This window comes from Microcebus murinus, unplaced genomic scaffold, assembly GCF_040939455.1.
Source record: "Microcebus murinus isolate Inina unplaced genomic scaffold, M.murinus_Inina_mat1.0 scaf026_hap2_Mmur4.0, whole genome shotgun sequence".
Classification (NCBI taxonomy): Eukaryota; Metazoa; Chordata; class Mammalia; order Primates; family Cheirogaleidae; genus Microcebus; species Microcebus murinus.
In genome coordinates this window covers 38,286-50,457 of record NW_027438972.1, presented here as the reverse complement: position 1 = coordinate 50,457, position 12,172 = coordinate 38,286, and the positions used below count along the sequence as shown (strand labels likewise).

Here is a 12,172-nt window from a genome sequence, read left to right as displayed (position 1 = left end):
CCTCCAGCGTGTCGGCTCCCACAGAGCAGACCTTTGGTCTGAGACCTGACTGTCCAGAAGCCACGCATGCTGCCGCGTGGCGGCGGTGTCGCGGCTCGGGACAAGAGGAGGCCCCACGGTGCGGGCTGGGGCGCCAGGCACCGCGGCGGGCGCTGAGGGTGGGGGTCACCCCCACCCCGGGCCGCCCCCACACTCCCAGAAACGCGACAGAACCAGAGGCAAAAAAAAAAAGAAGAAGCCTACGGCACCCGGTATTCCCGGGCGGTCTCCCATCCAAGTTCTAACCAGGCCCGAGCCTGCTTAGCTTCCGAGACCAGACGGGATCGGGCGCGTTCGGGGTGGTGTGGCCGTGGACGGCGGAGGGCGCCCCTGCCCCGCTCAAGAAGCCGAGCCTCTCTGCGCTTCCCCGCCGCCTCCTCCCCCCGCCCCAGGCCCCGCGCCGGGTCGGGCCTGTTGAGTTCGCCGGCCGGGTCCCGCGGGCTCCGAGGGACGGGGGTGACAGGCGGGGCGGGCTGGGGTTGGGGGCTGTCTCTGTATACACACACACTCACACTCACACTCACTCACTCACTCACACTCACACAAGATGCGCCTCCACGGCTGGACCCGCCAAGGTGGAGACCTTCAAGCCCCCTTCCTCTCCTTGCCTGGCCTCCTTCACCTCCCCGCCCCCCACCCCAAGCGCACGGGCGGGAGGGGCGGGGCGCTCGCCCTTTGACCCCAGCCAGGGGCGGCCCTCCCCCACAACCCCTTTCAGCTGCGCCCCCCACCCTGTGGCCCTGCGGCCGCCTATTCCCCCGGGCCAGGGCTGGGGCACAGCGCACGGGGGAGGGGAGCCAGTGTATGGGGCGTCTCTCTCTCTCTCTCTCTCTCTCTCTCTCTCTCTCTCTCTCTCTCTCTCTCTCTCTCTCTCTCTCTCTCTCTCGGGATGTGTCCCATGGGTGGGGTGGGGTGGCGTGGTTTGTGGGGCGCTGAAGAAATCAGTCCCCTCCATCTCCTCCCTCTGGAAAACACCCAAGCCCTTGGAGAACTGCCCGCACCTCTACCTACCGTGGGGGCCGGGACCCTCCTCTGTGTCCTCCTGTGGCCCAGTCCAAGGGGCCTGGGCCTGGCCGGGGCTGCACTGGACCCCAACCACCCTGGCGTGTGGACTCGCTAAAAATCGGCGATTAGATATTGGATTCCAGCGTCATTGAGGTCATTTCACTAATGAGTGCACCGCAAAGAGTTTCCTAATCCATCTGTGAGGGTGGCAACCGAAAGAGAATTTTAGAGCTGACAGAATAGGCGAGGAAAGGCATAGGAGATTTCCACACCCAGTAAGGAAGCCTTTCCCAAAGTGGAAGAAAGAAAGGAGCAAACAGAGACACCGGTAGCCCGCCCGGATCAGAGTCTGCCCCTGAGAGAAAGTACCCTGACCAGGTTCACCCGTGGGTGGGTCGCGAGCTAGCGGCATTCAGAAGAGCGAGGCCCCAGTCTGTGCAGAAGACACCTGCACTCGGGTGTGTGTGGCGGCACAATTCACAAGCAGCTCCAGATGTTAAACCAAGGAGAAGCCAGGGAGTTCCCAACGCCCCAGGTGTCCTCAGCCCACGACTGGCTGCTGTGGGAATGCGAAGCCCGGCTCCTTGTCTCAGAGCGGGGCAACCAGGAGGTGTGATGTCCACCCCGGGGTTCCCAGGAGGATCAGACTGAAGCTGGGACTTGGCCTGAAAGTGTCCCCTCGCATGGCCACCCCCTTCCCCTTCCTGCTCCTCTACTCCTGGTGCCCCTCCATCCAGGGGCCAGACCTTAAAGAGTCACCCGCAAGAGAATCCTGGTCCCAAAGGAGCCTTCTGGGGGACCCCTGCTGAGAGAGGTTGTGGGCATGGCCCGCTGGGGCTCTGCCCGACCCAGGGCTGAGAGATGCAACCTCCCAGCTCTGGGTCCCTGCAGGAAGTGTTGGCAAGCACAGGGCCAGTCCTCCAAAGGCCCAGGTGCAGGGAGCCCAGGCCAAGCAGCCTGTGGAAGAAGCCACATGCTGTGCCACCCCGGGGAACACGACTGCAGGCCCCGGCCCTTCCCACCTCCTCCTCCTCCTCCTCCTCCTCCTCCTCCTCCTCCTCCTCCTCCTCCCACCCCGCCCCCGCCCCCGCCCCCACATGGCACAGGGCCCAGAGACACCTCAGACACTTGCTACCCAAAGTGCAAAGGGCATCAGTTGCTCCTCCAAACCCCCCCCAGCCCAGCAGACCGCATTGTCCAGCCAGCGCCCGGGCCTCCCTGGGGTGCCCAGCACAAAAGTGCAGACACCCACCGGACCCTCCATCTCAGTTTTCGGATGTTTTTGCCACTCTAAGGACCCGCAGGCCAGCTGGGCCTTCTGGCAGGACAGAGAGCCCCGGAATCCGACGTGGAGAGCTGGGTGTACGTCCCCATGAGGAGGCGGTCCCCACCTCCGCGGCTATCCCCTTGCGGGGAGCGGCAGCCGCGGGGCCTCAGAGAAGACACCAGGCTGGGCCCCCACGGCACAGCGGGAGCACGTCCCCCGCAGGCCACTTAGCGATGGCGGCCAGCCGGCGGACGGTTGGGTTGCGCGAGACGCTGCGGCCGCCCTGCTACCGGGTTCCTGGGAGGGCGTCCTGGAACCAGCGTCCACACCAAGCCCTTGGAAGGCCCAGGCGACGGAGGAGCCCCGTCAGGCAGGGGCCGAGGACGGTGACAGGTGATAGGCCGGGCGGGAAGGAGTCAGTCAGGCAGGGGCCGTGGAGGAGACGGGCTGGGTAAGGGTTAGGGTTCGTGTCAGGGCACAAGTCACAATCGCAAAGACCTGGAAGCCACCCGAGTGCCCATCGACCCACGAGTGGGTAAATAAAATGTGGCGCGTGGACACCACGGAGTGCTATTCGGCTATGAGGAGCAGCGGTGAGGGGGCACCTCTCGTGGTTCTCCTGGCCAGAGCTGGAACCCGTTCCAGTAAGCCAAGTATCCCAAGAATGGACACACGAGCACCACGTGCTCGCGCTCACCAGCAAATGGGTACGAACCGATGGACACCTAAGTGGACACAGAGGAATCACCTTCTTCGGGTGGGTGTCGGGCGGGTGGGGGGAGGGGATGGGCATACACATCCATTAGGAATGGGGTGGGTACGCACCGACTGGGGGATGGGCGCACTTGAAGCTCTGACCCGAGGGGGGAGGCTGGGAGAGGGCAACGCACCCGACCTTAACATTGGTGCCCCCACAATATGCTGGAACAACATGAGAGGTAAATGAATAAGAACACGGGGGGGGGGAGGGGGGCACGGGCAACACATGTCACCTTAATACTTGGACTCCCATCATCTGCTTGAAAAGAGAGAGAAAAGAAAATGCAATAATAGAGATAAGAGACACTTTTTAAAAATAATGAATCCGGCCGGGCGCTGTGGCTCACGCCTGTAATCCTAGCTCTTGGGAGGCCGAGGCGGGCGGATTGCTCAAGGTCAGGAGTTCAAAACCAGCCTGAGCAAGAGCGAGACCCCGTCTCTACTATAAATAGAAAGGAATTAATTGGCCAACTGATATATATATATAAAAAATTAGCGGGGCATGGTGGCGCATGCCTGCAGTCCCAGCTACCCGGGAGGCTGAGGCAGAAGGATCACTGGAGCCCAGGAGTTTGAAGTTGCTGTGAGCTAGGCTGACGCCACGGCACTCACTCTAGCCTGGGCAACAAACCGAGACTCTGTCTCAAAAAAAAAAAAAAAAAATGAATCCGAAGAGAAAAGTAAAAGGAGGCCTGTGGAGCAGGTCTGGGTGTGACTCCGGATCCCCCAACATCAGGTGCCACCACCAAAGATTCCTACGTGTAGCCCATAGAACCCCAAAAGCAACGGGAGGAGTTCTGGTCACATACTCCCTCAAAATGACATCCTGGCCTTCTTCTGGAACTCCCTCCCCTCTCAGACTCTCAAGGTTTCCTCCAGCGTGTCGGCTCCCACAGAGCAGACCTTTGGTCTGAGACCTGACTGTCCAGAAGCCACGCATGCTGCCGCGTGGCGGCGGTGTCGCGGCTCGGGACAAGAGGAGGCCCCACGGTGCGGGCTGGGGCGCCAGGCACCGCGGCGGGCGCTGAGGGTGGGGGTCACCCCCACCCCGGGCCGCCCCCACACTCCCAGAAACGCGACAGAACCAGAGGCAAAAAAAAAAAGAAGAAGCCTACGGCACCCGGTATTCCCGGGCGGTCTCCCATCCAAGTTCTAACCAGGCCCGAGCCTGCTTAGCTTCCGAGACCAGACGGGATCGGGCGCGTTCGGGGTGGTGTGGCCGTGGACGGCGGAGGGCGCCCCTGCCCCGCTCAAGAAGCCGAGCCTCTCTGCGCTTCCCCGCCGCCTCCTCCCCCCGCCCCAGGCCCCGCGCCGGGTCGGGCCTGTTGAGTTCGCCGGCCGGGTCCCGCGGGCTCCGAGGGACGGGGGTGACAGGCGGGGCGGGCCGGGGTTGGGGGCTGTCTCTGTATACACACACACTCACACTCACTCACTCACTCACACTCACACAAGATGCGCCTCCACGGCTGGACCCGCCAAGGTGGAGACCTTCAAGCCCCCTTCCTCTCCTTGCCTGGCCTCCTTCACCTCCCCGCCCCCCACCCCCAGCGCACGGGCGGGAGGGGCGGGGCGCTCGCCCTTTGACCCCAGCCAGGGGCGGCCCTCCCCCACAACGCCTTTCACCTGCGCCCCCCACCCTGTGGCCCTGCGGCCGCCTATTCCCCCGGGCCAGGGCTGGGGCACAGCGCACGGGGGAGGGGAGCCAGTGTATGGGGCGTCTCTCTCTCTCTCTCTCTCTCTCTCTCTCTCTCTCTCTCTCTCTCTCTCTCTCTCTCTCTCTCTCTCGATGTGTCCCATGGGTGGGGTGGGGTGGCGTGGTTTGTGGGGCGCTGAAGAAATCAGTCCCCTCCATCTCCTCCCTCTGGAAAACACCCAAGCCCTTGGAGAACTGCCCGCACCTCTACCTACCGTGGGGGCCGGGACCCTCCTCTGTGTCCTCCTGTGGCCCAGTCCAAGGGGCCTGGGCCTGGCCGGGGCTGCACTGGACCCCAACCACCCTGGCGTGTGGACTCGCTAAAAATCGGCGATTAGATATTGGATTCCAGCGTCATTGAGGTCATTTCACTAATGAGTGCACCGCAAAGAGTTTCCTAATCCATCTGTGAGGGTGGCAACCGAAAGAGAATTTTAGAGCTGACAGAATAGGCATAGGAGATTTCCACACCCAGTAAGGAAGCCTTTCCCAAAGTGGAAGAAAGAAAGGAGCAAACAGAGACACCGGTAGCCCGCCCGGATCAGAGTCTGCCCCTGAGAGAAAGTACCCTGACCAGGTTCACCCGTGGGTGGGTCGCGAGCTAGCGGCATTCAGAAGAGCGAGGCCCCAGTCTGTGCAGAAGACACCTGCACTCGGGTGTGTGTGGCGGCACAATTCACAAGCAGCTCCAGATGTTAAACCAAGGAGAAGCCAGGGAGTTCCCAACGCCCCAGGTGTCCTCAGCCCACGACTGGCTGCTGTGGGAATGCGAAGCCCGGCTCCTTGTCTCAGAGCGGGGCAACCAGGAGGTGTGATGTCCACCCCGGGGTTCCCAGGAGGATCAGACTGAAGCTGGGACTTGGCCTGAAAGTGTCCCCTCGCATGGCCACCCCCTTCCCCTTCCTGCTCCTCTACTCCTGGTGCCCCTCCATCCAGGGGCCAGACCTTAAAGAGTCACCCGCAAGAGAATCCTGGTCCCAAAGGAGCCTTCTGGGGGACCCCTGCTGAGAGAGGTTGTGGGCATGGCCCGCTGGGGCTCTGCCCGACCCAGGGCTGAGAGATGCAACCTCCCAGCTCTGGGTCCCTGCAGGAAGTGTTGGCAAGCACAGGGCCAGTCCTCCAAAGGCCCAGGTGCAGGGAGCCCAGGCCAAGCAGCCTGTGGAAGAAGCCACATGCTGTGCCACCCCGGGGAACACGACTGCAGGCCCCGGCCCTTCCCACCTCCTCCTCCTCCTCCTCCTCCTCCTCCTCCTCCTCCTCCTCCTCCTCCCACCCCGCCCCCGCCCCCGCCCCCACATGGCACAGGGCCCAGAGACACCTCAGACACTTGCTACCCAAAGTGCAAAGGGCATCAGTTGCTCCTCCAAACCCCCCCCAGCCCAGCAGACCGCATTGTCCAGCCAGCGCCCGGGCCTCCCTGGGGTGCCCAGCACAAAAGTGCAGACACCCACCGGACCCTCCATCTCAGTTTTCGGATGTTTTTGCCACTCTAAGGACCCGCAGGCCAGCTGGGCCTTCTGGCAGGACAGAGAGCCCCGGAATCCGACGTGGAGAGCTGGGTGTACGTCCCCATGAGGAGGCGGTCCCCACCTCCGCGGCTATCCCCTTGCGGGGAGCGGCAGCCGCGGGGCCTCAGAGAAGACACCAGGCTGGGCCCCCACGGCACAGCGGGAGCACGTCCCCCGCAGGCCACTTAGCGATGGCGGCCAGCCGGCGGACGGTTGGGTTGCGCGAGACGCTGCGGCCGCCCTGCTACCGGGTTCCTGGGAGGGCGTCCTGGAACCAGCGTCCACACCAAGCCCTTGGAAGGCCCAGGCGACGGAGGAGCCCCGTCAGGCAGGGGCCGAGGACGGTGACGGCCCGGGCGGGGAGGAGCGTGTCAGGCAGGGGCAGAGGACGGTGACAGGTGATAGGCCGGGCGGGAAGGAGTCAGTCAGGCAGGGGCCGTGGAGGAGACGGGCTGGGTAAGGGTTAGGGTTCGTGTCAGGGCACAAGTCACAATCGCAAAGACCTGGAAGCCACCCGAGTGCCCATCGACCCACGAGTGGGTAAATAAAATGTGGCGCGTGGACACCACGGAGTGCTATTCGGCTATGAGGAGCAGCGGTGAGGGGGCACCTCTCGTGGTTCTCCTGGCCAGAGCTGGAACCCGTTCCAGTAAGCCAAGTATCCCAAGAATGGACACACGAGCACCACGTGCTCGCGCTCACCAGCAAATGGGTACGAACCGATGGACACCTAAGTGGACACAGAGGAATCACCTTCTTCGGGTGGGTGTCGGGCGGGTGGGGGGAGGGGATGGGCATACACATCCATTAGGAATGGGGTGGGTACGCACCGACTGGGGGATGGGCGCACTTGAAGCTCTGACCCGAGGGGGGAGGCTGGGAGAGGGCAACGCACCCGACCTTAACATTGGTGCCCCCACAATATGCTGGAACAACATGAGAGGTAAATGAATAAGAACACGGGGGGGGGGGAGGGGGGCACGGGCAACACATGTCACCTTAATACTTGGACTCCCATCATCTGCTTGAAAAGAGAGAGAAAAGAAAATGCAATAATAGAGATAAGAGACACTTTTTAAAAATAATGAATCCGGCCGGGCGCTGTGGCTCACGCCTGTAATCCTAGCTCTTGGGAGGCCGAGGCGGGCGGATTGCTCAAGGTCAGGAGTTCAAAACCAGCCTGAGCAAGAGCGAGACCCCGTCTCTACTATAAATAGAAAGGAATTAATTGGCCAACTGATATATATATATAAAAAATTAGCGGGGCATGGTGGCGCATGCCTGCAGTCCCAGCTACCCGGGAGGCTGAGGCAGAAGGATCACTGGAGCCCAGGAGTTTGAAGTTGCTGTGAGCTAGGCTGACGCCACGGCACTCACTCTAGCCTGGGCAACAAACCGAGACTCTGTCTCAAAAAAAAAAAAAAAAAATGAATCCGAAGAGAAAAGTAAAAGGAGGCCTGTGGAGCAGGTCTGGGTGTGACTCCGGATCCCCCAACATCAGGTGCCACCACCAAAGATTCCTACGTGTAGCCCATAGAACCCCAAAAGCAACGGGAGGAGTTCTGGTCACATACTCCCTCAAAATGACATCCTGGCCTTCTTCTGGAACTCCCTCCCCTCTCAGACTCTCAAGGTTTCCTCCAGCGTGTCGGCTCCCACAGAGCAGACCTTTGGTCTGAGACCTGACTGTCCAGAAGCCACGCATGCTGCCGCGTGGCGGCGGTGTCGCGGCTCGGGACAAGAGGAGGCCCCACGGTGCGGGCTGGGGCGCCAGGCACCGCGGCGGGCGCTGAGGGTGGGGGTCCCCCCACCCCGGGCCGCCCCCGCACTCCCAGAAACGCGACAGAACCAGAGGCAAAAAAAAAAAGAAGAAGCCTACGGCACCCGGTATTCCCGGGCGGTCTCCCATCCAAGTTCTAACCAGGCCCGAGCCTGCTTAGCTTCCGAGACCAGACGGGATCGGGCGCGTTCGGGGTGGTGTGGCCGTGGACGGCGGAGGGCGCCCCTGCCCCGCTCAAGAAGCCGAGCCTCTCTGCGCTTCCCCGCCGCCTCCTCCCCCCGCCCCAGGCCCCGCGCCGGGTCGGGCCTGTTGAGTTCGCCGGCCGGGTCCCGCGGGCTCCGAGGGACGGGGGTGACAGGCGGGGCGGGCTGGGGTTGGGGGCTGTCTCTGTATACACACACACTCACACTCACACTCACTCACTCACTCACACTCACACAAGATGCGCCTCCACGGCTGGACCCGCCAAGGTGGAGACCTTCAAGCCCCCTTCCTCTCCTTGCCTGGCCTCCTTCACCTCCCCGCCCCCCACCCCAAGCGCACGGGCGGGAGGGGCGGGGCGCTCGCCCTTTGACCCCAGCCAGGGGCGGCCCTCCCCCACAACCCCTTTCAGCTGCGCCCCCCACCCTGTGGCCCTGCGGCCGCCTATTCCCCCGGGCCAGGGCTGGGGCACAGCGCACGGGGGAGGGGAGCCAGTGTATGGGGCGTCTCTCTCTCTCTCTCTCTCTCTCTCTCTCTCTCTCTCTCTCTCGATGTGTCCCATGGGTGGGGTGGGGTGGCGTGGTTTGTGGGGCGCTGAAGAAATCAGTCCCCTCCATCTCCTCCCTCTGGAAAACACCCAAGCCCTTGGAGAACTGCCCGCACCTCTACCTACCGTGGGGGCCGGGACCCTCCTCTGTGTCCTCCTGTGGCCCAGTCCAAGGGGCCTGGGCCTGGCCGGGGCTGCACTGGACCCCAACCACCCTGGCGTGTGGACTCGCTAAAAATCGGCGATTAGATATTGGATTCCAGCGTCATTGAGGTCATTTCACTAATGAGTGCACCGCAAAGAGTTTCCTAATCCATCTGTGAGGGTGGCAACCGAAAGAGAATTTTAGAGCTGACAGAATAGGCGAGGAAAGGCATAGGAGATTTCCACACCCAGTAAGGAAGCCTTTCCCAAAGTGGAAGAAAGAAAGGAGCAAACAGAGACACCGGTAGCCCGCCCGGATCAGAGTCTGCCCCTGAGAGAAAGTACCCTGACCAGGTTCACCCGTGGGTGGGTCGCGAGCTAGCGGCATTCAGAAGAGCGAGGCCCCAGTCTGTGCAGAAGACACCTGCACTCGGGTGTGTGTGGCGGCACAATTCACAAGCAGCTCCAGATGTTAAACCAAGGAGAAGCCAGGGAGTTCCCAACGCCCCAGGTGTCCTCAGCCCACGACTGGCTGCTGTGGGAATGCGAAGCCCGGCTCCTTGTCTCAGAGCGGGGCAACCAGGAGGTGTGATGTCCACCCCGGGGTTCCCAGGAGGATCAGACTGAAGCTGGGACTTGGCCTGAAAGTGTCCCCTCGCATGGCCACCCCCTTCCCCTTCCTGCTCCTCTACTCCTGGTGCCCCTCCATCCAGGGGCCAGACCTTAAAGAGTCACCCGCAAGAGAATCCTGGTCCCAAAGGAGCCTTCTGGGGGACCCCTGCTGAGAGAGGTTGTGGGCATGGCCCGCTGGGGCTCTGCCCGACCCAGGGCTGAGAGATGCAACCTCCCAGCTCTGGGTCCCTGCAGGAAGTGTTGGCAAGCACAGGGCCAGTCCTCCAAAGGCCCAGGTGCAGGGAGCCCAGGCCAAGCAGCCTGTGGAAGAAGCCACATGCTGTGCCACCCCGGGGAACACGACTGCAGGCCCCGGCCCTTCCCACCTCCTCCTCCTCCTCCTCCTCCTCCTCCTCCTCCTCCTCCTCCTCCTCCCACCCCGCCCCCGCCCCCGCCCCCACATGGCACAGGGCCCAGAGACACCTCAGACACTTGCTACCCAAAGTGCAAAGGGCATCAGTTGCTCCTCCAAACCCCCCCCAGCCCAGCAGACCGCATTGTCCAGCCAGCGCCCGGGCCTCCCTGGGGTGCCCAGCACAAAAGTGCAGACACCCACCGGACCCTCCATCTCAGTTTTCGGATGTTTTTGCCACTCTAAGGACCCGCAGGCCAGCTGGGCCTTCTGGCAGGACAGAGAGCCCCGGAATCCGACGTGGAGAGCTGGGTGTACGTCCCCATGAGGAGGCGGTCCCCACCTCCGCGGCTATCCCCTTGCGGGGAGCGGCAGCCGCGGGGCCTCAGAGAAGACACCAGGCTGGGCCCCCACGGCACAGCGGGAGCACGTCCCCCGCAGGCCACTTAGCGACGGCGGCCAGCCGGCGGACGGTTGGGTTGCGCGAGACGCTGCGGCCGCCCTGCTACCGGGTTCCTGGGAGGGCGTCCTGGAACCAGCGTCCACACCAAGCCCTTGGAAGGCCCAGGCGACGGAGGAGCCCCGTCAGGCAGGGGCCGAGGACGGTGACAGGTGATAGGCCGGGCGGGAAGGAGTCAGTCAGGCAGGGGCCGTGGAGGAGACGGGCTGGGTAAGGGTTAGGGTTCGTGTCAGGGCACAAGTCACAATCGCAAAGACCTGGAAGCCACCCGAGTGCCCATCGACCCACGAGTGGGTAAATAAAATGTGGCGCGTGGACACCACGGAGTGCTATTCGGCTATGAGGAGCAGCGGTGAGGGGGCACCTCTCGTGGTTCTCCTGGCCAGAGCTGGAACCCGTTCCAGTAAGCCAAGTATCCCAAGAATGGACACACGAGCACCACGTGCTCGCGCTCACCAGCAAATGGGTACGAACCGATGGACACCTAAGTGGACACAGAGGAATCACCTTCTTCGGGTGGGTGTCGGGCGGGTGGGGGGAGGGGATGGGCATACACATCCATTAGGAATGGGGTGGGTACGCACCGACTGGGGGATGGGCGCACTTGAAGCTCTGACCCGAGGGGGGAGGCTGGGAGAGGGCAACGCACCCGACCTTAACATTGGTGCCCCCACAATATGCTGGAACAACATGAGAGGTAAATGAATAAGAACACGGGGGGGGGGAGGGGGGCACGGGCAACACATGTCACCTTAATACTTGGACTCCCATCATCTGCTTGAAAAGAGAGAGAAAAGAAAATGCAATAATAGAGATAAGAGACACTTTTTAAAAATAATGAATCCGGCCGGGCGCTGTGGCTCACGCCTGTAATCCTAGCTCTTGGGAGGCCGAGGCGGGCGGATTGCTCAAGGTCAGGAGTTCAAAACCAGCCTGAGCAAGAGCGAGACCCCGTCTCTACTATAAATAGAAAGGAATTAATTGGCCAACTGATATATATATATAAAAAATTAGCGGGGCATGGTGGCGCATGCCTGCAGTCCCAGCTACCCGGGAGGCTGAGGCAGAAGGATCACTGGAGCCCAGGAGTTTGAAGTTGCTGTGAGCTAGGCTGACGCCACGGCACTCACTCTAGCCTGGGCAACAAACCGAGACTCTGTCTCAAAAAAAAAAAAAAAAAATGAATCCGAAGAGAAAAGTAAAAGGAGGCCTGTGGAGCAGGTCTGGGTGTGACTCCGGATCCCCCAACATCAGGTGCCACCACCAAAGATTCCTACGTGTAGCCCATAGAACCCCAAAAGCAACGGGAGGAGTTCTGGTCACATACTCCCTCAAAATGACATCCTGGCCTTCTTCTGGAACTCCCTCCCCTCTCAGACTCTCAAGGTTTCCTCCAGCGTGTCGGCTCCCACAGAGCAGACCTTTGGTCTGAGACCTGACTGTCCAGAAGCCACGCATGCTGCCGCGTGGCGGCGGTGTCGCGGCTCGGGACAAGAGGAGGCCCCACGGTGCGGGCTGGGGCGCCAGGCACCGCGGCGGGCGCTGAGGGTGGGGGTCACCCCCACCCCGGGCCGCCCCCACACTCCCAGAAACGCGACAGAACCAGAGGCAAAAAAAAAAAGAAGAAGCCTACGGCACCCGGTATTCCCGGGCGGTCTCCCATCCAAGTTCTAACCAGGCCCGAGCCTGCTTAGCTTCCGAGACCAGACGGGATCGGGCGCGTTCGGGGTGGTGTGGCCGTGGAC

The 12,172-nt window shown here is 62.3% G+C and overlaps 4 pseudogenes; all 4 read right to left on the bottom strand.

Moving 5' to 3' along the window:
* Positions 1–236: 236 nt before the first annotated feature.
* On the bottom strand, positions 237–355 carry LOC142868156 (uncharacterized; annotated as a pseudogene).
* Positions 356–4,178: 3,823 nt separating this feature from the next.
* LOC142868155 (uncharacterized) lies at positions 4,179–4,297 on the bottom strand (annotated as a pseudogene).
* A 3,846-nt stretch (positions 4,298–8,143) lies between these two features.
* Positions 8,144–8,262, bottom strand: LOC142868154 (uncharacterized; annotated as a pseudogene).
* Positions 8,263–12,053: 3,791 nt separating this feature from the next.
* On the bottom strand, positions 12,054–12,172 carry LOC142868153 (uncharacterized; annotated as a pseudogene).